The sequence below is a fragment of the Vulpes vulpes genome, chromosome 16, assembly GCF_048418805.1.
Source record: "Vulpes vulpes isolate BD-2025 chromosome 16, VulVul3, whole genome shotgun sequence".
In the NCBI taxonomy this organism is placed as follows: domain Eukaryota; kingdom Metazoa; phylum Chordata; class Mammalia; order Carnivora; family Canidae; genus Vulpes; species Vulpes vulpes.
Genome location: NC_132795.1, coordinates 64137777 through 64165153, shown reverse-complemented (window position 1 = coordinate 64165153; position 27377 = coordinate 64137777). Strand labels below are relative to the sequence as shown.

Genomic DNA, 27377 nt, shown 5'->3' with positions numbered 1-27377 from the left:
GCCTAGAGGTTTAAAGAGCCATCTAACCTGGCCTTAAGTAAGAAATTTGGCAAGCTTATAAAAAGATGGTAAGGAACATACAGACCTTCTGCAGAGAGATCTGGAAAGAACTAGAAAACAGGAGACTATGATAAATACACTGCCCTTTATCATATTGGGCAAGGAGGTGTGTATGGAATGTGAAGCTTATTAGCATTTAGTCTCTTTCCCCCAAGAGGTATGGCTAGTTTGGCATAGTAATAAAACATAACTTAAAATACTGATCTGCTCCAGCGAATGAAATGAGTAGAGAGAAGTGGCTGAGCATCGTGAGAATTTTTTAAAATATATGTGTGTTGTTTTGTACATAACAGATAAAGCAAGAGCAATCATACGATGCATTTACGTGTATAATCTAACGTGTATTTCACAACAAAAGAAGAGAAAAATCTCATGAGTCCTCTTATTAAGAGAAGGGACAATGAGTAGGCATAGAGCTTTCAACTCCACTGACATATTTATGGATATACAACTTGCGAAAGGAAAGAGTTGATAAATAGGTTTTAAAATCACAATTTTAAATAGCAACCACTCCATGTATCTGATCTACAAACTGAGATTTGGGATGAAAGCATGGTGCATTGTCATTTCTCATAATTAGCTTGAGTCGCTCTAGTAATAAGTATAATCTCAGATTCACTATACATTTGGTGTTTCAACTATGCTTCAGTGAGGAGCTGACTTTTCATTTGACCAAGGAAAACCGTCCCATTTGAGGAGAAGCCACTGAGAGGGTTTATTGACCAAGAGCTGCCATCTGGGCAGAGGGCCTCAAAGAAACAGAGGCTACACCTATCTCCTAAGTGCAAGGAAAGTATCAAAAGGGAGGAATTTGGAGTTTTATTTTTTTAAACTTATTTTTATTTATTTATGATAGACATAGAGAGAGAGAGAGGCAGAGACACAGGCAGAGGAGAGGGAGAAGCAGGCTCCATGCCAGGAGCCCAACGCGGGACTCAATCCCGGGACTCTAGGATGGCGCCCTGGGCCAAAGGCAGGCGCGAAACTGCTGAGCCACCCAGGGATCCCCGAATTTGGAGTTTTAAACTCAGAAATAAAACCAGAGAAATCTAAAAAGACACTTCAATTACCATTTCAAAAGGTAATCAGGAACAACATACAGAGACTTCAGTGCACAGAACAACATGTGCTTGTGATTGCTGCTCCACTTGATTGTAGTAGTGAGACAGTGCTTTGTTCCTCACCCCAAGCAAAAGAAAACCAGGAGGAGTATATCCCATTCTCTAGCCAACTTAGAGGATGTCTTTAAGAAAAGAAAGCAAAAAAGAAAAAGAAAAAAAAGGAAAGCAGCTAGGCTCCAGAGACTGCTATAAGAAGAGAGGATGGAGGGTGTCCTGGGTGGTTTCCCTATCAGGTATCACTACCTCTACCAGCCCTGTAACCCAAACCCCTAAAATACCCTCTCAGAGTATTTCCACTATAACTCCATAAAGGCAGAGTAAAAATAGAGTCATCTATCATCTCTGAATTGGACTTAAAACCTAGTTACTGGAACTAGTAGACTTTGAAATCTGAGAAGTGAGAAGACATAATGAATAAAGAGCCCTGGGGACTAAGTCATGGTCCACATCCAAAGTAGACCTCAAACAAGAAGAGACACTGAAGGAAAAATGAATCCAGTTTTCCTACTGGGAAATCATTTCTCTGCTGATTGAAAATCAATTGAATGGTATTAGTAAAAAACATTTCCTATGTTACCACTTGGACTCCTTGAGTGCTCATTACCTGCTTTCTTCAAGGAGTGGATTATACCTGCATGGCCCTGCAGGTATTAAGGGTGCAGTACTGCGATTCGGGTGTGTGCCAGGGCTAATGTACTTGGGGCAAAGCATATTGGTTATGTGGTGCCAAGAACTGGGAAAGAACTGAGAATCCCTTGATGAAATCCCTTGATGAGGGTATGAACAAAGTTGCCATGTACTTCTTGTACATGGAGAGTTTGAGCTACTCTTTATCCTTCAGTACCATGTCTTGGCCGCAAACTGGGGAGACCTAACAGAGTTGATAGATATGTGGATGCCGGATAACCTCCCATAGAGGCTTCACCAGGGATGTTCCCACCTGGAGTGTGGAAGAGGACCAGTTTTCCCACACTTTTCCCTCCAATGGGCCTTATCATCACCCCTTAATTTTTGACAAGCTGATAGCCAATAGATTTTACTCATTTTCATTTTGTGTGTTTTGTTTTGTTATTGCTATTATGTACTATTCATGCTTTAGAGTTTTGTGTGTGTGGGGGTGTTTGCGAGTATGCGTTTGTGTGTGTGTGTGTGTGTGTGTGTGTGTGTGTGTGTGTGTGTGTGACTGATTTCCCTGTTCATAGCTGTTTACCTCTATTGAGGTAACATATATGTTACCTCATATTTTTTCTTACTGGTTTATAAGGTATGGATATGTTTATATAATATATATCTGCATGTGTATGTATATATTTAATTTCTCCCAAAGTTCTTCATTTACATTTAACTTGGTTTATGCTTTTTTTGTCATGCAGATGATTTTCTATTTTCTCAAATTTTTAGGATTTGTGATCAAATCCTACATTTATTTCCTTTAATGGTTTTTGATATTCATTTCAAGATTAAGAAGGCATTAGGGACACGTGGCTGGCTCAGTCAGTGGAGCATGCAACTTTTGATCTTGGGGTCATAAGTTTGAGCTCTACATGGGGTATAGAGATTACTTAAAAATAAAATCTTTAAAAAAAAAGAGAGAGAGATTTGGAAAGCATTCATCCATCTCTAAGGACACTTGCAGGTTAAATCCTAAATGTGTCTGTCCATAATCATATATAGCATGACGTAGGGATCTAAATTAATTTTTCCCCAATTTTCCAAACATTAACCAAGTAACACATTATTTCCTACTAATTTGAGAGTCTACCTTCATTCTTTCTGAAGTGATGATTACATATATTCTCTTACACTAATCTGCTTATCTATGACAATGCCAACCTATAAGAATAAAATTATCACTTCCCTTATTTTTGTTTTATAAGTTGATTTAGAATATTTTTCAAAATTAAAGAAGTTGTAATTTCATTGAAACTGCATTATAGAATAATTTTATATTCTTGCTTAAATTAAATCTTCACTTCCAGAAACATAGAATATAATTGCACATATTTACATTTTTTTTAAAATTTTTATTTATTTATGATAGTCACAGAGAGAGAGAGAGGCAGAGACACAGGCAGAGGGAGAAGCAGGCTCCATGCACCGGGAGCCCGACGTGGGATTCGATCATGGGTTCCAGGATCGCGCCCTGAGCCAAAGGCAGGCGCTAAACCGCTGCGCCACCCAGGGATCCCTTTTTTTTTTTTTTTTTAATTTTTAAATATTTACATTTTATAGAATTTTCTTCCTCTAATAATTTTTATATTGATATGAACATATTTTGTGAATTTTTTTATTTTTCACTTTCTTTGTCTTGAAAAGGATCTTCTTTCCTTTTTTGTTTTTAGCTTTTTTCTTTAGTACTAGCATCAAAAAAAGTCATTGATTATATGCATATATTTTATACATGGGTGTGCATGTGTGTGTATGTGCATGTGTGCATGCATATAGTGATCACTTTACCAAATTTTCATTAGCTCTGTTTCTGGTTAGTTTTCTTAGGTTTTCTTTGTATGTCAGTATCTTCTGGGCACTCCCAGAAGTGGATATGAGGCAATAATTTGAATATAAATGGTTTCCCTGGTAGATGAGGAGATTCCCACCAGAAAAGTGGGTGTGATTCAGGGAGGGAGAGGGAGACAGTGTGAGCTAGCCCAGATTCATAGAGGGCCACTAAATGAGCATCCCACAAAGAATCTCCAAGAAATCCTGAAAAGCACTCTTAAAGGAGGTCATAGAGAAGATGTGATTGCAGGTTGGCCCTGACAGTTGGAGTCTCCCAAGCTCTAGACATACTCCTCTCTGCCTCCAGTATATGGTACCAATTCTTTCATCAAGGTAATCAGGTTGATTACACCTGGCAAGATAGTTATTCATTTTTGGCTACTGTTCCACAGTCATGAAGAGGCAAAACTGGCCAGGGCAATAACAATAACTTTAAATTTAGTTGTACTTTTACCAAGTCCCTTTCAGAAGTGTTCTTCCTCTGGGGACTAGAAACTCTGGTCCAGCAGTCTGAAGTGGATGTTGTGAATCCTTTATGGTGGACATTGTAGGAGACACAGAGGTCCACACACTTTATTCCCATGTGCATAGATCCATTCACATTGCTCTGCCCCAGATCTCCAAATTTCCAATATTTAATCTTGCTTCTCCAAGACACTGGCCAACCTGTGGCCCATTTTCTTCTGCCCAGAAGTCCATGTATATTCTCAGCTCAGGACAGTTTTGCCTCTACACAAATGATGCTCAGAGCTCTGCTCACTGAGAATTCTTTTTTTTTTTTTAATTTTTTTTCGATTTTTATTTATTTATGATAGTCACACACAGAGAGAGAGAGAGAGAGAGAGAGAGAGAGAGAGGCAGAGACATAGGCAGAGGAGAAGCAGGCTCCACGCACCGGGAACCGACGTGGGATTCGATCCCGGGTCTCCAGGATCGCGCCCTGGGCCAAAGGCAGACGCTAAACCGCTGTGCCACCCAGGGATCCCAATTCTTAACCTCATTATAGTCTTGCACCATCCCAGTGATATGGAAATAGCCTATGACTGGATCTCAACAACATAAGGAACACACAGACTACAAATCCATCCTAATTCACATCTTTACTCCTTCATCAGCTGGTCATATGGAACTCTTCACAAGGTGATAAGAATGAGCAGGAGAGAAGATGAGACGACAGAAGAAAGTGTTGAGAATCTATTCATGAAACTGATGCCTTCTGGATCTGCTCAGGTCTGATCCCAGATGTCCATTTCTAATAAACAATGGATTGCTGCTTATGCAACTTTATGATATGATGGGTCTGACAGTACCTAGTTTGTGGTGAGCAGTTCTGCCTTCATAGTCACTTGACCTCTCGAGAACTGGTGCTTATGAGGGGGGCACTTGATGGGATGAGCACTGGGTGTTATTCTGTATGTTGGTAAATTGAGCACCAATAAAAAATAAATTTATTAAAATAAATAAATAAATAAATAAATAAATAAATAAATAAATAACTGGTGCTTAATCTGCTACCACTGAGTATGCTGTGCCATGGGCTGGTCTTCAGATAACAGCTCTCTACTGTAAACAACAAGACCTTGCTCCAGAGCCATAGGAGTGTGCACTGTGGATTTCTTAGTGGGACTTACCAGAAGCTCCACAGAGCATCTTTATCTTCCCTGGAAACAAACTATTTTCCTCTTCTTCTAAAACAGTGGTTCTTAATTGGGAGTGAGTTCCCCTTCCCCCAGGGGATATTCAATAGTCTGGAGAAATTTTTGATTTTCACAACTGGGGAGACACTACTGACATCTAATGGGCAGAGGCTAGGGATGCTATTAAATACCCTACAGTGCATTCCTCCTTCCCCTCAAAATATCACATGGATTGAATTGAGAAAACCTGCTTCTAGGGTATCATTTTGTAGCTGTGAGGGGTCATCCCAGCAGCAGCAGAGTAAGACTGGCTCCAGACCACCTTGTCAGGATGTTAAATTTGGAATCATGGGAGAGTGTCCTCATGAGTTAACTCTTTTCTAGTTCTATAGCCTGCCCACCAGGCCCCAGTCAACATACTTTATATCCACTCCCAAGTTATCTACCACTTTCTGGCCTCATCCTTCAACGCTTCTTATGTACAATCCTTTTCCCCCAGAAACAGGATATACCTTTCCCAATTGAGCCATAATGTGACCAATTTTGTAATACCAGAGTGTTTCAGGGAAGTACAAAGACTTGAGGTTGTCAGGATATTCCAGGTCTGAGTTTCTATGCTTCCTATCAGAGCTCTGATATTAGCAAAGCCCTGTCACAGCTGACACAGAGAACAAAGGCAAATAGATAAATGTATATAAAATTACATTTCCTTACAACTTGCAGCCCATTGACAAATACTTGAGACAGGCAGACCATGACATTCCTCCAGGAACTCCCAACTCTCTTAATATTAATGTTTTGCTAGAGGCAAAAACAATCTTAGCCTGACAATGGCAAGGCCTCTGGGATCCTTGTAAATCTTCTTTAATATATGAAAATCCTTTTGGAAATTTCCTTTGCTTCTCCCCATCATCTCACCAACTTAATAGTATATAATCAATCCCTCTTCATAATCCTAAGGCCACTCTTTCTGTTCATGGGTCCTGTCCCCATGCTTAAATAAATAAATAAATAAATAAATAAATAAATAAATAACCTTTCTTGCACTGAAAACATCTCAAGAATTCTTTCTTGATTGTTTGGTCCTGGACCTCACATCAAATCCCACCAACACCTGCACATTAAATCTGCCATGTCATTCTGCCACACTCATGATTAAATCCTTAGTGTACTTTTCTGCAGTGTTCTTTCTAGAAAAGGTAGATGGCAGTCTTTTTGAATGCTGCCAAGGAAGATGTCTTACTCCACAACAGGCCCTGAATTGGCAGCTGGCAAACTTGGGCCTTCACTCTATCCCTTCAGCATGTCACTGGAACAAACCACCAACCCTATGGTCCTTAAAGTTACTACTGCCATTCTCAGTTGATGCTTGCATCTATCCAGAAAATCTACATATATTTTGAATTTGTCACATATGCAATCATTAGCCACAAATGAATATGAAAAAAAAATCCCATTTACAATAGCAACAAAAAGTAAAATACTTAGGAATTAATATAATAAAAAGATAAATAACATGTTCATTATCAATAGAATATATCCAAAGAATATGATGTGATATATCTGGGCTAATGGCAGCTGTTTTTGTATAAACTTGTTGAATCACTATGGTTGTACACCTGAAACTAACATAACATTATGTGTCAGTTATACTCAAATATTAAATATATCTGTGTGTGTGTGTGTGTGTGTGTGACAATAATATATATCATGTTCTTGAAAGGCAAAACAATGTAAAAATGTTAATGGTACCACCTGGGTGGCTCAGTGGTCAGGCATCTGCCTTTGGCTCAGGTTGTGATCCCAGGGTCCTAGGATCAAGTCCTGCAACAGGCTCCTCACAGGGAGCCTGCTTCTCCCTCTACCTATGTCTCTGCCTCTCTCTGTGTCTCTCATAAATAAATAGATAACATCTTTTTTAAAAAATGTATTATGAGCAACTATATGCCAACAAATTAGGCAATCTGGAAGCAATGGATGTATTCCAGAAACACAGAAACTACTAAAACTAAAAAAGGAATACATAGAGAACATGAAAACACCCCTAACCAGGAAGGAAATTGAACTGGGAATCAAAAATCTCCCAACAAGGGACACCTAGGTGGCTCACTGGTTGAGCATCTGCCTTTGGCTCAGGGCATGATCCTAGATTCCCAGGATTGAGTCCCACATCTGGCTCCTTGCATGGAGCCTCCTTTTTTCCTCTACCTATGTGTCTGCCTCTCTCTGTGTGTCTCTCATGAATAAATAAATTAAATCTTTTTTTTTAAAAAGTCTCCCAACAAACAAGATTCCAAGGCCAGATGGCTTCCCAGGAGAATTGTACCAAATATTTACAGAAGAACTAATATCTATTCCTCTGAAGCTGTTTCAAAAAATAGAAATGGAGGGAAAACTTCTAGACTCTTTCTATGAGGCCAGCATTACCCTGATCCCAAAAATCAAAGGACCCACTAAAAAAGAAAATTACAGACCAATATCTTGATGAACATGGATGCAAAAATTCTCATCAAGATGCTAGCCAATAGGATCCAACAGTATATTAAGAGGATTATTCATCATGACCAAGTTGGATTTATCCCCAGAATGCAAAGGGGGTTCAACATTGATAAAACAATCAACGTGATAGATCACATCAATAAAAGAAAAGACAAGGGCAGCCCAGGTGGCTCAGCGGTTTAGTGCCGCCTACAGCCCAGGGCATGATCCTGGAGACCCAGGATCGAGTCCCACGTCAGGCTCCCTGCATGGAGTCTGCTTCTCCCTTGGCCTGTGTCTCTGCCTCTGTGTGTGTGTGTGTGTGTGTGTGTTTCATTAATAAATAAATAAAATCTTTAAAAAGAAGAAAGAAAGAAAGAAAGAAAGAAAGAAAGAAAGAAAGAAAGAAGAAAAGAAAGAAAGAAAGAAAGAAAGAAAGAAAGAAGAAAGAAAGAGAAAGAAAGAAAGAAAGAAAGAAAGAAAGAAAGAAAGAAAGAAGAAAGAAAAAGACAAGAACCATATGATCCTCTCAATAGATGCAGAGAAAGCATTTGAACAAAATATAGCATCCATTCTTGATTAAAGCACTTCAAAGTATAGAGATAGATGGAACATACCTCAATATCACAAAAGCCATCTATGAAAAGCCCACAGTGAATATCATTCTCAATAGGGAAAAACTGAGAGCTTTCCCCCTAAGATCAGGAACACAACATAGATGTCCACTCTCACCACTATTGTTCAACACAGTACTAGAAGTCCTAGCCTCAGCAATCATAGCAAAAAGAAATAAAAGGCATTCAAACTGGCAAAGAAGAAGTCCAAATCTCCCTCTTCACAGATGACATGATACTGTATATAGAAAACCCAAAAGACTCCACCCTAAGATTGCTAGAACTCAAACAGCAATTCAGCCCTGTGGCAGGATACAAAATCAATCCATAGAAATCAGTAGCATTTCTATACACTGACATGAGACTGAAGAGAATTAACAATCCCATTTACAATCCCATTTACAATTGCACCAAAAACCATAAGATGCCTAGGAATAAACCTAACCGAATAGGTAAAGGATCTATAGCTAAAAACTACAGAACACATCTTAATGAAATTGAGGAAGACACAAAGAACTGGAAAAACGTTCCATGCTCATGGATTAGAAGAATAAATATTGTGAAAATGTCTGTGCTACCCAGGCAATGTACATGTTCAAGGCAATCCCTAATAAAATACCATGGACTTTCTTCTCAGAGTGGGAACAAATAATCTTAAGATTTGCAAGGAATCAGAAAAGACCCCCAATAGCCAGAGGAATATTGAAAAAGAAAACCAATGCCGAGGGCAGCACAGGCCGGATTTCAAACTGTATTCCAAAGCTGTGATCATCAAGACAGTATGGTACTGGCACAAAAACAGACACATAGATCAATGGAACAGAATAGAGAACCCAAAAATGGGCCCTCAACTCTATGGTCAACTAATAGTCAACAAAGCAGGAAAGAATATCCACTGGAAAAAGGACAGTGTCTTTAAGAAATGGTGCTGGGGAAATTGGACAGCCAAGTGCAGAAGAATGAAACTGGAGCTTTCTCCTACACCATACACAAAGATAAGCTCAAAATGGTTGAAAGATCTAAATGTGAGACAAGAATCCATCAAAATCCTAGAGGAGAACACAGGCAACACCCTTTTTGAACTTGGACATATAACTTCTTACAAGATATATCTATGAAGGCAAAGGAAACAAAAGCAAAAATGAACTATTGTGACTTAATCAGGATAAAAAGCTTCTGCACAGCAAAAGAAACTGTCAACAAAACTAAAAGACAACCTACGAATGGGAGAAGATATTTGCAAATAACATATCAGACAAAGGGCTAGTATCCAAGATCTATAAGGACCTTATTAAACTCAACATCCAAGAAACAAAAAATACAATCATGAACTGGGCAGAAGATGTGAACAGAAATTTCACCAAAGAACACATACACATGGCCAACATGCACATGAGAAAATGCTCTGCATCACTTGCCATCAGGGAAATACAAATCAAAACCACAATGAGATACCACTTCACACCAATGAGAATGGCAAAAGTTAACAAGACAGGAAACAACAAATGTTGGAGAGGATGTGGAAAAAGGGGGAACCATCTTACACTGTTGGTACAGTCACTCTGGAAAACAGTGTGGAGGTTCCTCAAAAAGTCAAAAATAGAGCTACTATATGACCCAGCAATTGCACTACTGAGTATTTACCCCAAAGATACAGAATCAGTGAAATGCCAGAACACCTGCACCCCAATGTTCATAGCAGAAATGTCCACAATAGCCAAACTGTGGAAGGAGCCTCAATATCCTTCAACAGATGAATGGATAAAGAAGATGTACTCTATATATACAATGGAATATTACTCATCCATTAGAAAGGACAAAGGCCCACCATTTGCTTCGACATGGATGGAACTGGAGGGTACTATGCTGAGTGAAGTAAGTCAATCAGAGAAGGACAATCATCATGTGGTTTCACTCATATGGGGAATATAAAAATAATGGAAGGGATTATAAGGGAAAGGATGGGAACCTACTGGGAAAAATTTGAGAGGGAGACAAACCATAAGGGACTCCTAACTCTGAGAAATAAACAAAGGGTTGCGGAAGGGGAAGTGCATGGGGGTTGGGGTAACTGGGTGACGGACACTGAGGAGGGCATTTGATGGGATGAGCACTGGGTGTTATACTATATATTGGCCAACTGAACTTAAATAAAAACAAATATAAGAAAATTAATTAATTAATTTAGAAAACAAAAAATAGAAATGGAAGAAAAACTTCTAAACTCTTTCTATGAGACCAGCATTACCTTGATCCCAAACTGGTCAAGATACCATCAAAAAATTACAGAATAATATCCCTGATGAACATGGATACCAAATTCTCACCAAGATACTAGCCAATAGGATCCAGGAGTACATTAAAGGATTATTCATCATGACCAAGTGGGATTTATTCCTGGGCTGCAGGGATGGTTCAACATCCACAAATCAATCAATATGCTACACCACATTAATAAAAGAAAGGATAAGAATCATATGATCTTCTTAATAGATGTAGAAAAAGCATTTGACAAAATAGTGTCCTTCCTGGATTAAAACCCTCCACAATGTATAAGTAAAGGGAACATATCTCAATATCATAAAAGCCATCTATGAAAAACCCACAGCTAATATCATCTTCAATGGAGAAAAAATTTAGAGCTTTTCCTCTAAGGTTAGGAACACAACAGGGATGTCCACTCTCACCACTGTTATTCAACATAGTACTGGAAGTCCTGGCCTCAGCAATCAGAAAACAACAAGAAATAAAAAGAATCCAAATCAGCAAATAAGAAGTCAACTTTCATTCTTCATAGAAAACATGATACTCTAGGTAGAAAACTCCAAAGACTCCACCCCAAAATTGTTAGAACTCATGCAGCAATTCAGCAATGTCACAGGATATAAAATCAACACATAAAAATCAGTTGCATTTTATACATTAACAATGAGAGAGAAGAAAGAGAAATCAAGGAATTGATCCCATTTACAACTACACCAAAAACCATGTAATATCTAAGAATAAACCTAACCAAAGAGGTAAAAGATATATACTCTGAAAACTGTAGAACACTTATGAAAGAAACTGAGGGGACCCAGAGAGATGAAAAAACATTCCATGCTCATGGATTGGAAGAACAAATATTGTTAAAATGTCTATGCTAGGAAAGCCTGAGTGGCTCAGCGGTTTAGCGCTGCCTTCAGCCCAGGGCATGATCCTGGAGACTCAGGATCAAGTCCCACATCAGGCTCCCTGCATGGACCCTGCTTCTCCCTCTCTCTCTCTCTCTCTCTTTAAATCTTTAAAAAAAAAAATCTATGCTATCCAAAGCAGTCTACATGAACATTCAATGCAATCCCTACCAAAATAACACTAGCATTTTTCACAGAGCTGGAACAAAGAATTCAGAAATTTGTATGAACCAGAAAAGACCCTTAATAGCCAGTTATGTTGAAAAAGAAAACCAAAGATGAAGGCATCACAATTGCAGACTGCAAGCTCTATTACAAAGCTATAATCCTCAAGACAGTACGGTACTGACACAAAAACAGACACATTGATCAATGGAAGAGAACCCAGAAATGGACCCTCAATTCTATGGTCAACTAATCTTTGACAAAACAGGAAAGAATATCCAATTGAAAAAAGACAGTTTTTTCAACAAATTGTATCGGGACAACTGTTCAGCTACATGAGAAGATGAAACTGGACCATTTCCTTACTGCATACACAAAAATAAAATCAAAATAGATGAAAGACCTAACTGTGAGACAGGAATCCATCAAAATCCTAGAGAACACAGGCAACAACCTCTTGGACCTCAGCTACAGGAGCTCCTTGCTAGACATGTGTCCAGAGGCAAAGGAAAAAAAACAAAAATGAACTATTGGGACTTAATCTGAATAAAAAACTTTTGCATAGCAAAGGAAACAGTCGACAAAGCTAATAGACAACACACAGAATGGGAGAAGATTTTTGCAAATGTCATATGAGATAAAAGGCTAGTATCGAAAATCTATAAAGAACTTATGAAACTCACCACCCAAACAACAAAAAATCCAGTCAAGAAATGGGCAGAAGACATGAACACACATTTCTCCAAAAAAGACATACAAATGGCTGACAGACAAATGAAAAAATGCTCCACAATGCATTTGAAGCATTGCTCATCATCAGGAAAATACAAATCAAAACCATAATGAGATACCATCTCACACCTATCGGAATAGCTAAAATTAACAATTCAGGAAACAGCAGATGTTGACTAGGATGTAGAGAAAGGGGAAGCCTCTTACACTGTTGGTGGAAATGCAAACTGGTGCAGCCACTCTGGAAAACAATATGGAGGGTCCCCTAGAAGTCAAAAATAGAGCTACCCTAGGACCCAGCAATTGCACTACAGGTATTTATTCCACAGAATACAAAAATAGTGATTTGAGGGGGCACATGCACCCCAATGCTTATAGCATCAATGCACACAATGGCTAAAATATGGAAAAAGCCCAGAAGCCCAGGGACAGATGAATGGATAAAGAAGAAGTGGTATGTATGTGCAACGGAATATCACTCAGCCATCAAAAAGAATGAAATCTTGCCATCTGCAATGACATGGATAGAACTAGAGGGTTTAATGCTAAGCAAAGTAAGTCAGTTAAAGAAAACCAAATATTATATGACTTCACTCATAGTGGAATTTAAATAACAAAATATTTGAACATAGGGGAAAGGAAGGAATATAAAATAAGATAAAAATGGAGAGGGAGGCAAACCATAAAAGACTCTTAACTATAGGGAATAAACTGAGGGTTACTGTGGGGAGGTTAGCAGCGGAATGGGGTGTTTGGATTAGAGGCATTAGGGAGAGCACTTGATGTGGTGAACTCTGTGTGTTATATGCATGAGTCACTGACCTCACTGAACTCTACCCTGAAGCAAGTAATGCAGTATATGTTAACTAACTTGAATTTAAATTTAAAAAAATCAGGGGCTAACACTTGAACCAAATAAGGCTGACATCTTACCACAGTCTTCCCATTAAATGAATAGATTCCAGGGGGAGCTGGGTGGCTCAGTTGGTTAAGCATTTGCTTAACCAGTGCTCAGTTGGTTAAGCATCTGCCTTCAGCTCAGGTTATAATCCCAGGGTCCTGGGTTTGAGCCCCATATCAGGCTCCCTGTTCAGCAGGGAGCCTGCTTCTCCCTCTCCCTCTACCTGCAGCTCACCCTGCTTGTGCATGCTCATGCTCTCTCGCTCTCTCTCAAATAAATAAATAATCTTTAAAAAAAAATTTAAAATAAAATAAAACGAATAGATTCCTAATGAATCAATGATTTAAAAGCAAAAAGAAATTAAAGAATTACTTTGAATCTCAGAATAAAGAAGCTCTTGCAAAGCAGAGCACAAAACCCAGAAGCCATAAAGGAAAATATTGACAAATTTAAGTATGGATATATTTATATACATTAACTTCCAGAGAAACAGGCCACAAAGTTAAAAGACAAATGATAACTGGGGTATTGAAATATATGTGCAAATATTTGGTTTCTTAGATGTAAATGGCTTCTATTCAAACAGGGTATGTTTCTCCTCATAGACTAATAAATATCACAAAGTTGGAGAATACCTAGTGCAGAAGGGGTATGAGGACGCAGATAGATGCTCATCCTGTAGTGGGAGTGTACTTCTTTTCTTGGAGGAAATTTGACTGTACCTATCAAAACTTTAAATGTACATTCCCCTGCCCTACAATTTTGCAGTGCAGATCTGATCATGAAACTTTCCAAAACATAAGTCCAGAAAAACTCTCTACAGCCTAGGGGACTGCTTAAATAAACTATAGTGTATCTTTCCAATGGAATAGAGTAGTCATGCAAAAGAGTGAATGAGAAGGAACATCTGTAGGCACTCAAATCAAAAGATACATGAGCTTTACTACGCTTAGAAAAGCAAGATACAGGGGCACCTGGGGGACTCAGTCAGTTAAGGGTCTGATTTTTTATTTTGGCTCAGGTCATGATCTCAGAGTCATGAGGTCAAGCTCCAGGTTGGGCTCCATGCTCAGTGGGGAGTGTGCTGGAGATTATCTCTCCCTCTCCCTCTGCCCCTCCCCCCTAATAAATTGTTTTAAAAAGCAAAGTACAGAGCAGTGTGTTCAGGATGATCTCTCTGGATAAACAAGATAAAACAGAGAAATAAAACAGAGGTGATTGATAGATAAAGGATAAAAAATAGTACAACTACGCACATATTTGTGTAACCTCTTATTGGAAAGATACATTAGAAAACATTGACAATTGTTTACCTTTGGAAAAAAGAGCTGAGAGTAGAAACAGAGGGAAGAAAGACTACTTTCCAACCTATCTTGTCTTTGTGTTTTTTTGTTTTTGTTTTTATAGATTTTATTTATTTATTCATGAGAGACACACACAGAGAGAGAGAGAGAGAGAGAGAGAGAGAGAAAGGCAGAGACACAGGCAGAGGGAGAAGCAGGCTCCATGCAGGGAGCCTGACGTGGGACCCGATCCCAGGTCTCCAGGATCAAGCCCTGGGCTGAAGGCAGCGCTAAACCGCTGAGCCACTGGGGCTGCCCCATGCCTTTGTGTTTTTAAATTTTTTCTTACTTTCAGTTTTGAATTAATGTTAACAAGTTAATAGGCCATGGAATTATGTCAACTTTCATTTTCTTCCTATACTTTAGAGATTTTTTGAACTGAATAAATACCATTAGTTTTAAGCCCATCAAGCCATCAGGTTTCTTTAAAAAAAAAACATTTACTTATTCATGAGAGACACACACAGAGAGGCAGAGACATAGGCAGAGAGAGAAGTAGGCTCCCTCCAGGGAGCCTGATGTGGGACTCGGTCCCAGGACCCTGGGATCACAACCTGAGCCGAAGGCAGATGCTCAACTGCTGAGCCATCCAGGTGTCCCAAGCCATCAAGTTTCTATATAAATGTAGTTATTCATTCAGTAAATACATACAGATTGGCTACGATGTGCCAGGCACTGTTCAGTGACTGGGGACACAGAGCCATCAAGTCACATCTCTGCTTTAGAGAAGCTTATGATCTTTTTGGTGAGAGAGAGATGCTCATTCAGAGATTTACTGACAACATGATATCACGAAGTGTCATGGAGGTTCAGAGCAAGGGATGACCCTACATCTCCTGTTCACCCAGGAAATAACAAGTTTAAATCCATTATCCTGTGAGAATTGCTAAAATTAAACCCTTTACTCCACTAAGTGATAAATTATACAGTCACCTGAGGAGAAGGGCAAAAAACAGTGTAGATCAGGGGACTCAGGTCAAGGAGGACCACCATAGGTCAAGCTTCCCACCAAGGAGGGAAGCTTCAGCTGAGTCTTAAGGAATATCCATAGTAGCTTGCTGGGCTGATACACAAAATACCATAGACTGAGTGATTCAAACAACAGAATTTATCTTCTCACAGTTCTAGAGGTTAGAAATCCAAGATCAAGGTGTTGCCAGGTTTGGTTTCTCCTGAGGCTTCTCTCCTTGGCTTACAAATGGCTGCCATCTTGCTGTGTCCTCACATGGTCTCTCTCCGTGTGCTCTCTGCCCTAATCAACCCTCTTATAAGGACATGAGTCAGATTAGATTAGAGTTCACCTTAATGACTTCACTTTAACTACTCAAAGTCCTCATCTCCAATTATACATTCTGAAATACTAAGGTTTAGGACTTCAAGATAAGAATTTAGGGAAACACAATTCAACTCGTAACAAGATCCTGGCCAAAAGCTAAGTTGGGAGGTAGTCCAGGCAAAGGCAACTGTAACTTGCTAAAGATTGCAATGGAAGTATCATTTTCTCTTGACCTTTAACAAATGTGTCTGAATTTCTTTCTAGACTCTCTTTTGAGCTGACTAGTTCCCAGCTACACATTCCAAGAATGGTTACAAGCTGAGGGCCCGACACCCCAAGCCACTCAGGAGAGACTAGTTGCACTCATTTTCCTACTTGGTTAGGAAAAAGTCCTAACTATAGCTTTGCTGGGAAAAGTCTCTATGTCACAGTCATGAGTTTCCAAGCAGCCAAGCCTGATTTGGTTCCAGTTCAACTCTGGAGCGAGATTCACATGCTTTTGCCCCACCCAGCCTCCTAACTTGGCAATCATGAATCTTCCCTTGAGGAGACATGAATTCCTTGAAAATACCAACGCCCCAGGATGCCTAGCTGGCTCAGCGGTTGGGCCGGCCTTTGGCCCAGGGTGTGATCCCCAGTTTCTGTATCGAGTCCCACATCAGGCTCCTTGAGAGGAACCTGCTTCTCCCTCTGCCTGTGTCTCTGCCTCTTTCTGTATATGTCTCTCATGAATAGATAAATACCAACGTCCCGTAGAACACCTTCAGGACCCATCTCAACTAACTCCCTCTCTATACACTGTCCTGTGACCTCCTATCCAAACCAGGACAAAGAACAGACTCTGGGGACATGCAGATGGGTCATGACCCCTATCTCAGGAAGTCCATTAATTAAAGAAGAATCTATTAAAGAAATACACATTGAGGTAGTAAGTTTCCTGGGCGTGGGACTCCATCACTAGAAAAGTTTACTTTTCTCCCCTAAAATTTTTTGTTTTGTTTCATTTTGGTCTCAAATACAAACTTACCTAAAATTATAGTCCTGTCCCTTTCTGAAAGTTGAGTTTCGCTCAACTGCATTTTTCTTCTTCACCTGTAAGGAAGGAAGAAGTCAGTGGGCAGCCAGGACAAGCCCCATTACCCACACATCAAATGTGTTCACAGGCTCCAACATGCCCTCTACTTCCTCATAATTGGGTAAATAATTCTTTAATCCTCTTGTTGTTACGCCTGCCAATGATGAAATCATGTGATATCTCACAAGTAACTAGTGAGTCTAACTTTCTGTGAAAATGCTTCTGTTGTGGACAGAAATTAATTCAGGTATCCAAATAGTAAGCCAATACACCCCAACAGGTGTGTTCACTAAAAAGGTGCCAACAGGTAAGGCAGCTGGGATCTGTGACTGGTTTTTTCCCCATGCATGCCACAGGTCTGTAATAGCATTAACCAGAGTACACGTTCCCATAACTGTTGCCAAAACCTATACTCCAGAATGAGTCTATAAAGTGAACGCCTTTGTAACATTATTCCAAAGCTGAACAAATTCCAATGAGTAATTATGTGACTGCAGAAGAGTTTCTGAAATTCTCTTGCTCTTTGGCATTCCTGTCTCCTACCAACCATTTTCCAGCAGCAGTCAGCGTGCTCCTTGTCTGGTGTAAATCGCAGCTCTGGTTTTAAGCAAGGGACTCAAACCCTTCAAAGGGGTCCTCTTAATTTAGAATAAAACCCACACTTGTTTTCAGTCCCCAAATCTGCTTAACCTAATCACCATCTACTTTTTGATCTTGCCCCAGGTCAGTACACTGGAGCCTTCTATTGGCTCAGAACCTGGTAATGCCCTGAGTCTTAGGACCTGCTGCTCTGTCAGCCTGCTATTCCCTTATCGAGGCTGTTGGCTAGCCTGGCTTCCTTCCGGCTTCAATTCCACCACCTCCAAGAGCACTTCCATGACTCTCAGCTTCTTGGTCATGACCTCATTGCTCTTTATCATGGCTTTTCTTATTTCTTCATAGCACAGCACCTGCTACAATCTTGTTTATCATTTTGTTGTTATCTGTCTCCCTGTACCAGATGTGAAGCTTCATCGCATTCAAGAGATGCCTGGCATATGGAAGTTATTTAGTAACTATCTGTTGGACAATGGATCGATGCATGGATGGACAAATAAGGACAATTTATCTACCTAAGAATTCAGACAAAAGACTCCATAGTTTTCTAGTTCTGAACTATGTAAGTGCCTATACTCTGTATTTCCCTACATGGTACCCACAAACCCACTTACTATTTAAATTATTATAGTCCAGATGTGAACAGCAGTCCAGCCTTCACTGGTCACTTCTCCCTGAGGATTCATTCTGCCATCCTTCCCATTGGCTAGTTCAGTTAGAAGTCCTGAGGCATTTCTACATGGGTAGCAGAAGCAATTATTAAGTTTTATTTGTGGTTCACAATAGAACACATCATCCAGATAATTGTGATTTAAGTTCTGGGTGTGGGCCTCAAGAGTTGATGAATATTAACAGTGTTGTTGAAAGTTCAGAACATAAAATTTCCAGAAATTGCCAATCCTTGTAAAGAGATGTATATGATTTCTACCGTCTCACTCTTTTCTCCCCAGAACAAACAGAAACAAACAGATTTCATAAACTGAAATCAAACATATAGTATATTAGAATTTAGTTTTATAGTTCAGAGCAAGGATCTTTAGTAAACACTTGGCTTATCTATCTTAGTAGGTAAGATAATTGGTTTAACATATAGAACGTTAAAGTATGGTTTATTTAGACAGTTATGTTTACCACTCTAATTTCATAATCTAATCTAATTTTATAACATAAAGTCATTGCTTGAAAATGTGGAGAATTCAATGGATCTAATATATCCCATTCTGTCTGTTCAATGTGAGCATCTTGGCACTGAACTGTAATGATCACCTTTACACTTGAAACTTCTCTTTCCACTGTGGTAAGAACAGTATAGTGACCAAGAAGCTTTGAACCTCAACTTCCTGGCCAAAGATAGGATTCTGGGGGGTTAGTTAAGCTCTGTTAGACTTAGGTTCTTTATCTGTAAAATAGGAAAAATGATAGTATCTCTCTGGCATGATTATGGTCAGAACTTTAAAATTATAATAATACAAGTAAAGCACTTCGAAATTGAGCCTAATATATATTAGCCTTTAATAAGTGTTAGCTCCTTATTGTATGACTTAATTCATTTGGGGGTTCAGTTTCCTTGCACGGTAATTTCTGTAAGTGGGCAAATATTAAGTTTTGAAAATATCAGAAAAAATGCAATTTAAACTGAGTGAAATAAAATCACAAGCAAATGTAGCTATCACTTTGTGAAGTAAATAAAAGCAAAGAGATTTTTTTAAATGTGTAAGATAACCATGCAGTATGTCCAGAAGGATATTTTATGACTATAGAATTGTGTGAGGCACCCAGGGAGTCCAATGAAACAAACAAAACAAAATAAAAATGCTTAGTTTGCAATTATCAATGAATGGAATTCTAAACAAAGAAAATCCACTGCATTTTTAACTTTTGGCATATCCTATCAGAGCATTATGTACACTATAAACCAGGGATGGCAAATAGGTTTCATCTTTTAGCCTACTACTTTCAATGGCAAGTAGTGGAAGTGACTCTTTGGAACATTATTTAAGGAGGATTCTGAGGACACATCGGAGTTCATTGGAAAGAATTCCTTCATCAGTTCTCAAAGTACACTACAAGTACAGGAGGAAAAGTGACACTGTGCATGCCACAAAATTACTCCTCCTTATAATTCCAAATTTGCAATTCCAAAATAGGTTGCCAGTGTCAGAAAATGTATAGCCACAAAGCAAAAACAGTTTGGACCAAAGGTCTGTGTTGTCAGTGAGATCTGCTGGAGATAATCACCAGAGCTTTCATTGGTTATTTCCTTCACCACCTCTTTCCATTGTGAAGCACATAGATATAGCCTGATCCTTGACCTACCTTAAGCAGATCCTATATCAAGGGAACCGAGGCACAGGATCATTGTTGAGCCCTGCTCCACCGGCCCTCCGGATCTGTGGCACACGTCTGAAGCTTTGGAATCACAAAGCATCCTGGAGAAAACACCTAAAGCAAACAGAAAGGAAAGATCAAGGTCTCATAAAACTACTCAGCTGGAATCTTGTGAGTACTTCCTGAAAGTCCTTATATGAAATCACCAGATTAGTTTCCCTCTAGAACAGAGAGCAAGGTCGGGAAGATGGGAAAAAAGTCAATCACTCTTAAGCTCATAAAGGAAAAATATGTTTTTCAAAGATCTGAAGGAGAAAACAATTTTAGTCCCATATTCCCAAGGCCTCTGTCCATTGATCATATGGTGGCCTTACTGAATTAAAGTATAACTCTTTCCTCAAAGTTAAGTTAAATTCCCCCTGAGCATACTATTGCTAGGTCCTTTGCCTCCCTGCAGGTGGGAGACACTACTGCTCCACCTCCATGGAGTAAGACTTCCAATCTGTGTCTGTCAGATAACTGTGGCCATCCTTTAAAAAAAAAAAATGAGAGACACAGAGACAGAGAGAGAGAGAGGCAGAGACACAGGCAGAGGGAGAAGCAGGCTCCATGCAAGGAGCCCGACCATCCCAGGTCTCCAGGATCACACTCCAGGCTGAAGGCGGCGCTAAACCGCTAAGTCACCTGGGCTGCCCAACTGTGGCCATCCTAAAACAGGGGTCAGACCAACCAAGGACAGTCAGATCCCAGGTTCTCTGCCAAGAGTATCATCCTTGAGCCAGATTTCCCTGCTTGTTCACTGCAAGTTGTTTTGAAAAAAAAAAAAAAAATCAGGTTCACTGCAAGTTGTTCTGAAAAAAAGTTCAGCCCAGGCAACTGAAGACACTTTGCTCTGACCTTCTGGAATCACAGAAGGCCCAGAAAGTTCTTTATCAGGAGACTGGAAGGGCAATGGGCAGAAGGAGGGTCCCAGGCATAGAGGAACTTCTGCCCAGGTAGTCGTGACATTCCAAAGAAAGCCACAGGAGAAACAGGAGTTGGAGGTTGTACAAGGCATTTTATAATACCTACATCTTGCATAAACCAGGCTCAGAGGTTCTCTGAAAGTTTCACCCTTTACTTCAGTTGACCTGTTACTGAAGCTTCTCACCCCCACCCCAAGATGCCAGAACTTGGGTGGTGAGGAAAATCCCTGTGTGCCCAGCATGATTAAGTCTGCAGATTACCCTGTCACCTTCCAGAGCTGAACCTCTCCCCTCAAGTGGGCACTCATAGTGTCCTAGAGGGACCTGCCCCCCCACCCTGTAACCTCCTGAAAGCTGCTCTACAGGGCAGTGTGGGCTCCTGAGCCCTTCACCCTGCATTGGAGCCCCACAAAAGTGCGTGAGGATGTAGTAAAATAGATGCATAGGGAAGCAAGATGCATCCCTGGCCCAGCAGAACACATTCACATTCCACCAGGACAGGGCACCAGCCCCAGAGGTCTGTCGGGGCACTCAAAGGCTAGTATCCTGGGCAAATCTTGTCACACGCAAACCTTCATTGCCTTAGCTGTGATCAAGGTTGTATCCAAAGGACCTGAAATTCCCTTGGGAACCAGGATGAAAGTCCCACCTTCACAGTGTACAGAAGAGCTGACCCCATGCCAATTCCCTTTTCCCACAAGGAAATCTATAGGCTGGGACTTTGTCTGTAAGTAGCAGCAATGATGATGTACAGTTGGGGTTAGGGGTGGGCAGAAGGCAAGCTGTGATTCGAGAAGAAAAAGATGAGTCTTCCTGTTTGATGGGTGGATAAACAATTTCAAAGTCATTTAATGACAAGAATAAAAATCAGGCTCTCACCCTGTGCCAGTTATCAGACCAGCACTAGAGGCACCAAAATGAATAGAATGTTTCCTGGACTGGGAAGTTGAAATGAGTTTGTTTATAGACTTCCAAGGCAAAGTTTGTTTTTGTATGCCATGGAAATTGTTTTCACCAAACTTAATGTGTTTAGATGACCTTTAATTCAGGAAAGAATTTGATTTTTAAATAAATGTGGGTTTTGTTTGACTCAATGTAAGACTTTTAAAAAGTTTAAACGTGTTCAGGGAGGTGCTTTCTGCCTGTTTACAGAATAACAGGTTTTGTTGGTGTTTGTTTGTTTATTTGTTTGTTTTGTTTTGTTTGTTTGTTTGTTTGTTTTTACCTAAACCAAAAATAATAGATTAAGGAACTTTGTGTTCCAATAACAAAACAGACAAATTTACTTGAAACTCCTGCCAATGCAAACACCAAGAAACTCCATTACATACAGCAAACATTCTATTAAATGTGGAGCTGAGTATGAAGAAAGAAAAAGACAGGTACCCAGGAAAAAAGGTTTGGTGTAGCAGAGTACTGGCGCTGGGTGTGCTGGGTCAAATGCCCATCTCACGTTAATGCCTGTGAAGGTCAGGAGCGGAGACCTGTGAGAGCCTGGACACAGTTCCATTGTGAACTTGGGTCCCTCAGAGCACTCTGGAGAAAACTGGTCTCAGTACCAGGAAATAGTGAAGAAATTTAACTATGTCATTCTGGGTTGTGGATGAAACAGAAGTGTCCCCTCAGAATTTGTAACTATGAATCTGTGCTGCTACAGATCAAATTACATGACCCACTTGGCTCAGGAGCCCCCAAGACAATAACTTAATAGAAAAATCAATCACAAATTAGTAATACCACTGGGCCACCTGGCAGGAACACAGCCAAGGGGATCCCTGGGTGGCGCAGAGGTTTAGCGCCTGCCTTTGGCCCAGGGCGCGATCCTGGAGACCCGGGATTGAATCCCGCATCAGGCTCCCAGTGCATGGAGCCTGCTTCTCCCTCTGCCTGTGTCTCTGCCTCTCTCTCTCTCTCTGTGTGTGTGTGACTATCATAAATTAATTAATTAATTAATTTAAAAAAAAAAAAAAGGAACACAGCCAAAACCTTGACCAGACCAGAGAAGACTCGGACACATGTCCCCACAAAAAAGGATCTCAGATGCAAAATTACACCCTCACTTAGAAAGAACCAGCAGAAAGCACAGACAGCATATGAAGATTGCTTAGAACTTCAGGTAATAGGAATAGAAAGCCGTCAATACCTTAGAGTATAGGTTGGGCACAGCCGAAGAGACTTGTATGTTTAGAGAAGTAAATACCCCAAGCAGGCCTTTAGCAGCAGAACACCTTTTTTAAAAGCTAGACAAAATGTTTTTTAAATATATCTTTTAAAATGTATTGTTAAGCCAGCAAAACTTCAAGTAAAAATCCACAAGCATGAACGTTCCCCAGGAGGACCGGGGTGGTGGGGGGAAGGTGTCTGATGCTGAGCTCTGGCTCTGACAGCCAGGGAGGGGGGCTAGGAAAGGAAGCCCAGCGCCCCGCAGGAAGGGGAGCCTGGCAAGAGGCAGAACTTCAGGAAAAGCTCATCCTGACAAGATGGGAGGCAAGGGACCCCCTCATCTTGGCTTGAGGACCAGGGAAGGGGGGAGAAATCTCCCCACTCATGAAAAAATCACCAGCTGGCCATCACCCATGTTAGAAGCCCACACTCACAGTATCTTGATGTCAGAAAAACAAGTGAGACTTTTGTTTTTCTCCAATATTTTTCTTTAAAAAAATTTTTAAACTACATAGAAATTTTTTAAATAGTGCAAAGAATACCTGTAAATGTTCCCCTAGATGACCTAGTAAGATTATGCTGCACCTTCCCCAGCCCTACATACATGTATCTGTGTACATACACTTTGTGTATATATATGAACTAATGTATATATTATTTTAAAGAAACATCAGAATGTAAGTTGAGGTCACTGTTACACCCCCCCCCATGTACTTCAGCTGATATTTCCTAAAATGGGGACGTTCTCCTCTCTCATCGTAACACTGCTGGACGTACAGTCTGTGCAAATTTCCCAACTGACCCAAGAATGTCCTCCAAAGCTGCTTTTTGCCCTATTCAGAATTCAGTGAAGTTCCTTGCATTACATTTTGTTCCGTCTCTTTCGTCTCTTACAGCCTGGGACAGTACCCCTGGCCCAAACATTTTCTTTCGTTATATATTTCCCTAATGTTGATTGGTTTGAAGAACCAGGCTAGTTGTCTCACAGAACATCCCCCCACTGTGGTTGTATCCAATCATTTCTTCATGATCAAATGGAAGTTCAAACATTATTACCAGAAAATGCCCCACGTCGTGCCTCTGACATCTTGCTGCATCACAGCTGGCATATAATGCAGGTCATCCTGCTGTCAGGGTCGCTAACTGACAGTTGGTAGAGGTGACTCCCCTCCAGGTCTCTTCATTAGAAAGCATCTTCCCCTCTGTAATTTGCCGTGACTGGATGCTTCGAAACTGTGTGAATATCCCATTTCTCTCAACATTGTATCCAGTGGTGTTCAACTTCCACTGGTGCTGTCTTTAGATCTATCATTCCTTTTACATTTGTTAGCTGTATTCTTCCATAGAGATCAGCTGAAATGCTTAAAAAGCAGCCACACAGCCCAGCAAAGCAAACAAAAATATTTTCTGGAGGAACTTACCTTCCAAATAGGGCTAAAGAAGTCCCACATATAAAGTGTTACTGATTGTAAATTGCGCTGAGAAGGCAGAGCAAGTGTATTGAGCTATAACCTGCTGAATGAAGAGGTGCAGAGGTGCAAGCCACCCACACAGGGGCAACAGGTACCTTCCTCAACATCTGAGCTCCCTCTTTGGGCAAGTGAAAACCTTGGAGTCATTTTGATTAATGATCCAGTTTCAATGCACCCAAACAAAGAGAGTAAAGCCACAAGATTTATTATTTAGAGATCCCAGAAGGGAGGTGTTGCAATGAGCTGGGGGAGAGGCAGTCTTCAGGCCCAGGTCACCAGCAAGCAGTGGATTGAGAGCAGGGGAGCAAGCACCTCCTACTTACAAGGAGGTCGAGATGGAGGTCACTGGTTGTGGGCTTAACTCTAAGCAGTTATTTTATAAGATGCCTGGGGGAAATGAAGCAGGAAATTATGGTGCCAATCCTAAACTCAGGTCCTTGTCTGAATTCTAGATCTTGGGTGTGAGCAGGGTTGTCATACTGTAAAATGCCTAGGCAGCAAATCAAAATAGCTGATTTCTCATTGCAACTGACCCCGCGATCCCTTGGCATTAGTCTTTATGGAAAATCATGGGCAATGCCCAGGCAGCAGAGATAATAAAAGCCACTAACAGGGAGAGATTGGTCACCCAGTATATAAAACATGTGAGCAAAGCATAAATGTCAATCAATAGTATCATTGAACAAACCACAGTTTGAAATCCTGTCACACCATTCCCTTCATTTATTGAATTGACTTCATTATTGAAGTCCAGCCAAGGAAATAAGTCAGTCTTTGGATAAGGTTAAGGTAGATTTGATAACTAGGGTGAGATTATGGAATACTTGTACCTGTTGAGTTGTCTGAATTTGTCCCGAATCATCGATATATATATGCAGCAGGTGGTAGTCTTTATAGCACATACACCTCCTTGCTGTGTCGATAAGGAATCTAAAGCCAAACAGCTATCTAAAACCAACCGTCTGTACTAAGGAATCACTAAGGAGTGACTAACGAACAAGATGATTAGAGACTTCACAGGAAGATCATGGAGCCCTGTATGGTGACTGATAGGGAAGGGTCCCCTTGGGGTGTGTAGGAAGGTGACTCTGCAGCTTTGATTCTGTAAAGGTGCTGTGGTGGTGGTGGCATCTGCAGCCAGGGAAGGGTCCTCTCAACAGAAATTACATTCACTAACTCCTAGTAGGATGCATGATGAGGACCAATCTAACAAGAGTGGTGAGAGCAAGCCATTGAGTAAAGGGTTTCGGGGGGAGGGGGGCACAAGGTTGTAGAATTGGACACTACCTGGCTTTCCAAAGCTTAAAGTCACAGTAGAGAGGAGCCTGCCTCACAGTCAAGCGGCAAGCAAGGAAGCTTGGAGTAAACATAGCTAGCTCTGGAAAACCCCACTCAAGGGGGTTACCAGCAGGGAATTATGAGAAGTGAGAGTTCAGTTCACAACCAAGCTGGAGAGTGTTCACCATCATCAGCTGTCATGTATTGCTGGGTGCCATCTCTGCTACAGGCAAAGGTCCCAGAGGTACCATTCAAGATGAGGCTGTGTCATGGGTGAGGACACTGCCAAATCTTGAATCCTCGCTGTCCCTGTGGTCATGTCTCAGATTGCCATGCCATCATGGGCCTGGGTGTCATCATCTCCAGCATTGCCACAGGTGAAGGAACCATCCCAGAGGAGGGTGACTCAGGAGGGGCACTGAGGGGCCAAAAGGTCTCATGGATTCAAGATGCCCTGATTAAGGTTTGCTTGCACTGCCAGGAGCATTTACTGGTATCACAAATTCTCAGTAAAGTTTGGGGGCCCCCAGAGATGCACCTCACAAATGACTGAATAGTACTCTCTTCCAAGGCATGTGTCTATCATTGAACAGAACCATTGGAAGCACCTGGATAGCCTTGATCTAAAGAAAATTGTGTGATATGCTCCCAGCAGTTTAAGGAGTGGCCTGGTTGGTAGTAGCAGAGATGCATCTGAACTGCATAAACCTATCAGCCAATTAGGATTGAAATTAGGGCAGTGTAATGGCCTGTTTCTGGAGGCCAGGATGCTGGTGACCAAATCGGGCAGGGCTGGTGGCCTTTAAGCACTTGTGTCAGGGGTCCCTTAAATGTGAGAGAGAAAGCTTGACTCATCAGCTAGTATCCACATCTGGTGTCATCTCAGGCTCAAACCCTGAAGGGCTGACTTCAAACACTAGCCATGCCCCAACCCTGGGTGCAATTGCAAACGAGTGGCTGTGCTGTTTCAGCTTTTCCAGGGACCAGGAGAAGCCCCACCACCCAGACGGCACGGTACATGAGGCAGCAGTGAACATTTGCATTTTATAGTTTTCAAGCCTACACACTGATTGCCCCATATGGAGATTTATTCTGGGGCTGTTGTGGGTTGGCAACCCACTGGTGGCCTCCTCCAAGGTGAAGTAGGGCCAACTATAGTGACTGTTGCACCACACTGCCATCTTCTAATGTTGCTGGTGTCAGCCAACCTGAGAGCCTCTTTCCCCCTTTTAAGGATCCACACTCTTCTGTTGGTTGGTCTGGGTGCAACTGTTTCCACTTCCTATGGGGAGGTGTGTTTAGGAGGAATGAGCCATCCACTAAGCCACTACACTTTGGAATTTCAGCTGGAATTTGCATGTCAAGTGTGGCCCAGCAGCAGAGGGGTCTTCGTTTTTCTACTGGGCTAGGACTGTCTATAACCAGGGGGTGATCACTAACCAGGTATCCCCCATTGGGTCACCAATGAATATTGGAAGGAGAGATGATGTACGTTTTATT

The 27377-nt window shown here is 40.9% G+C and overlaps 2 protein-coding genes across 4 annotated transcripts in view; one reads left to right on the top strand and one right to left on the bottom strand.

The window, feature by feature from the left end:
* The window catches only part of LOC140595969 (uncharacterized), a 72779-nt gene extending 52341 nt beyond the window's left edge, over positions 1-20438 (bottom strand). For 2 of the 3 annotated variants that reach the window (XM_072742589.1, XM_072742590.1), the window contains exons 1-3: positions 19988-20113; positions 18286-18406; positions 17027-17091 (exon numbers count right to left, since the gene is read on the bottom strand). The gene's annotated coding sequence lies outside the window, so the exon portion shown is untranslated. Of the gene's footprint in view, positions 1-17026; positions 17092-18285; positions 18407-19987; positions 20114-20428 lie in introns of those variants that run through there. The other variant, XM_072742588.1, reaches the window with a different exon arrangement.
* Positions 20031-27377, top strand: part of LOC112929131 (sulfotransferase 1C1-like) — a 44076-nt gene continuing 36729 nt past the window's right edge. Inside the window, exon 1 of the mRNA XM_072742591.1 lies at positions 20031-20170. The gene's annotated coding sequence lies outside the window, so the exon portion shown is untranslated. The remainder of the gene's footprint in view (positions 20171-27377) is intronic.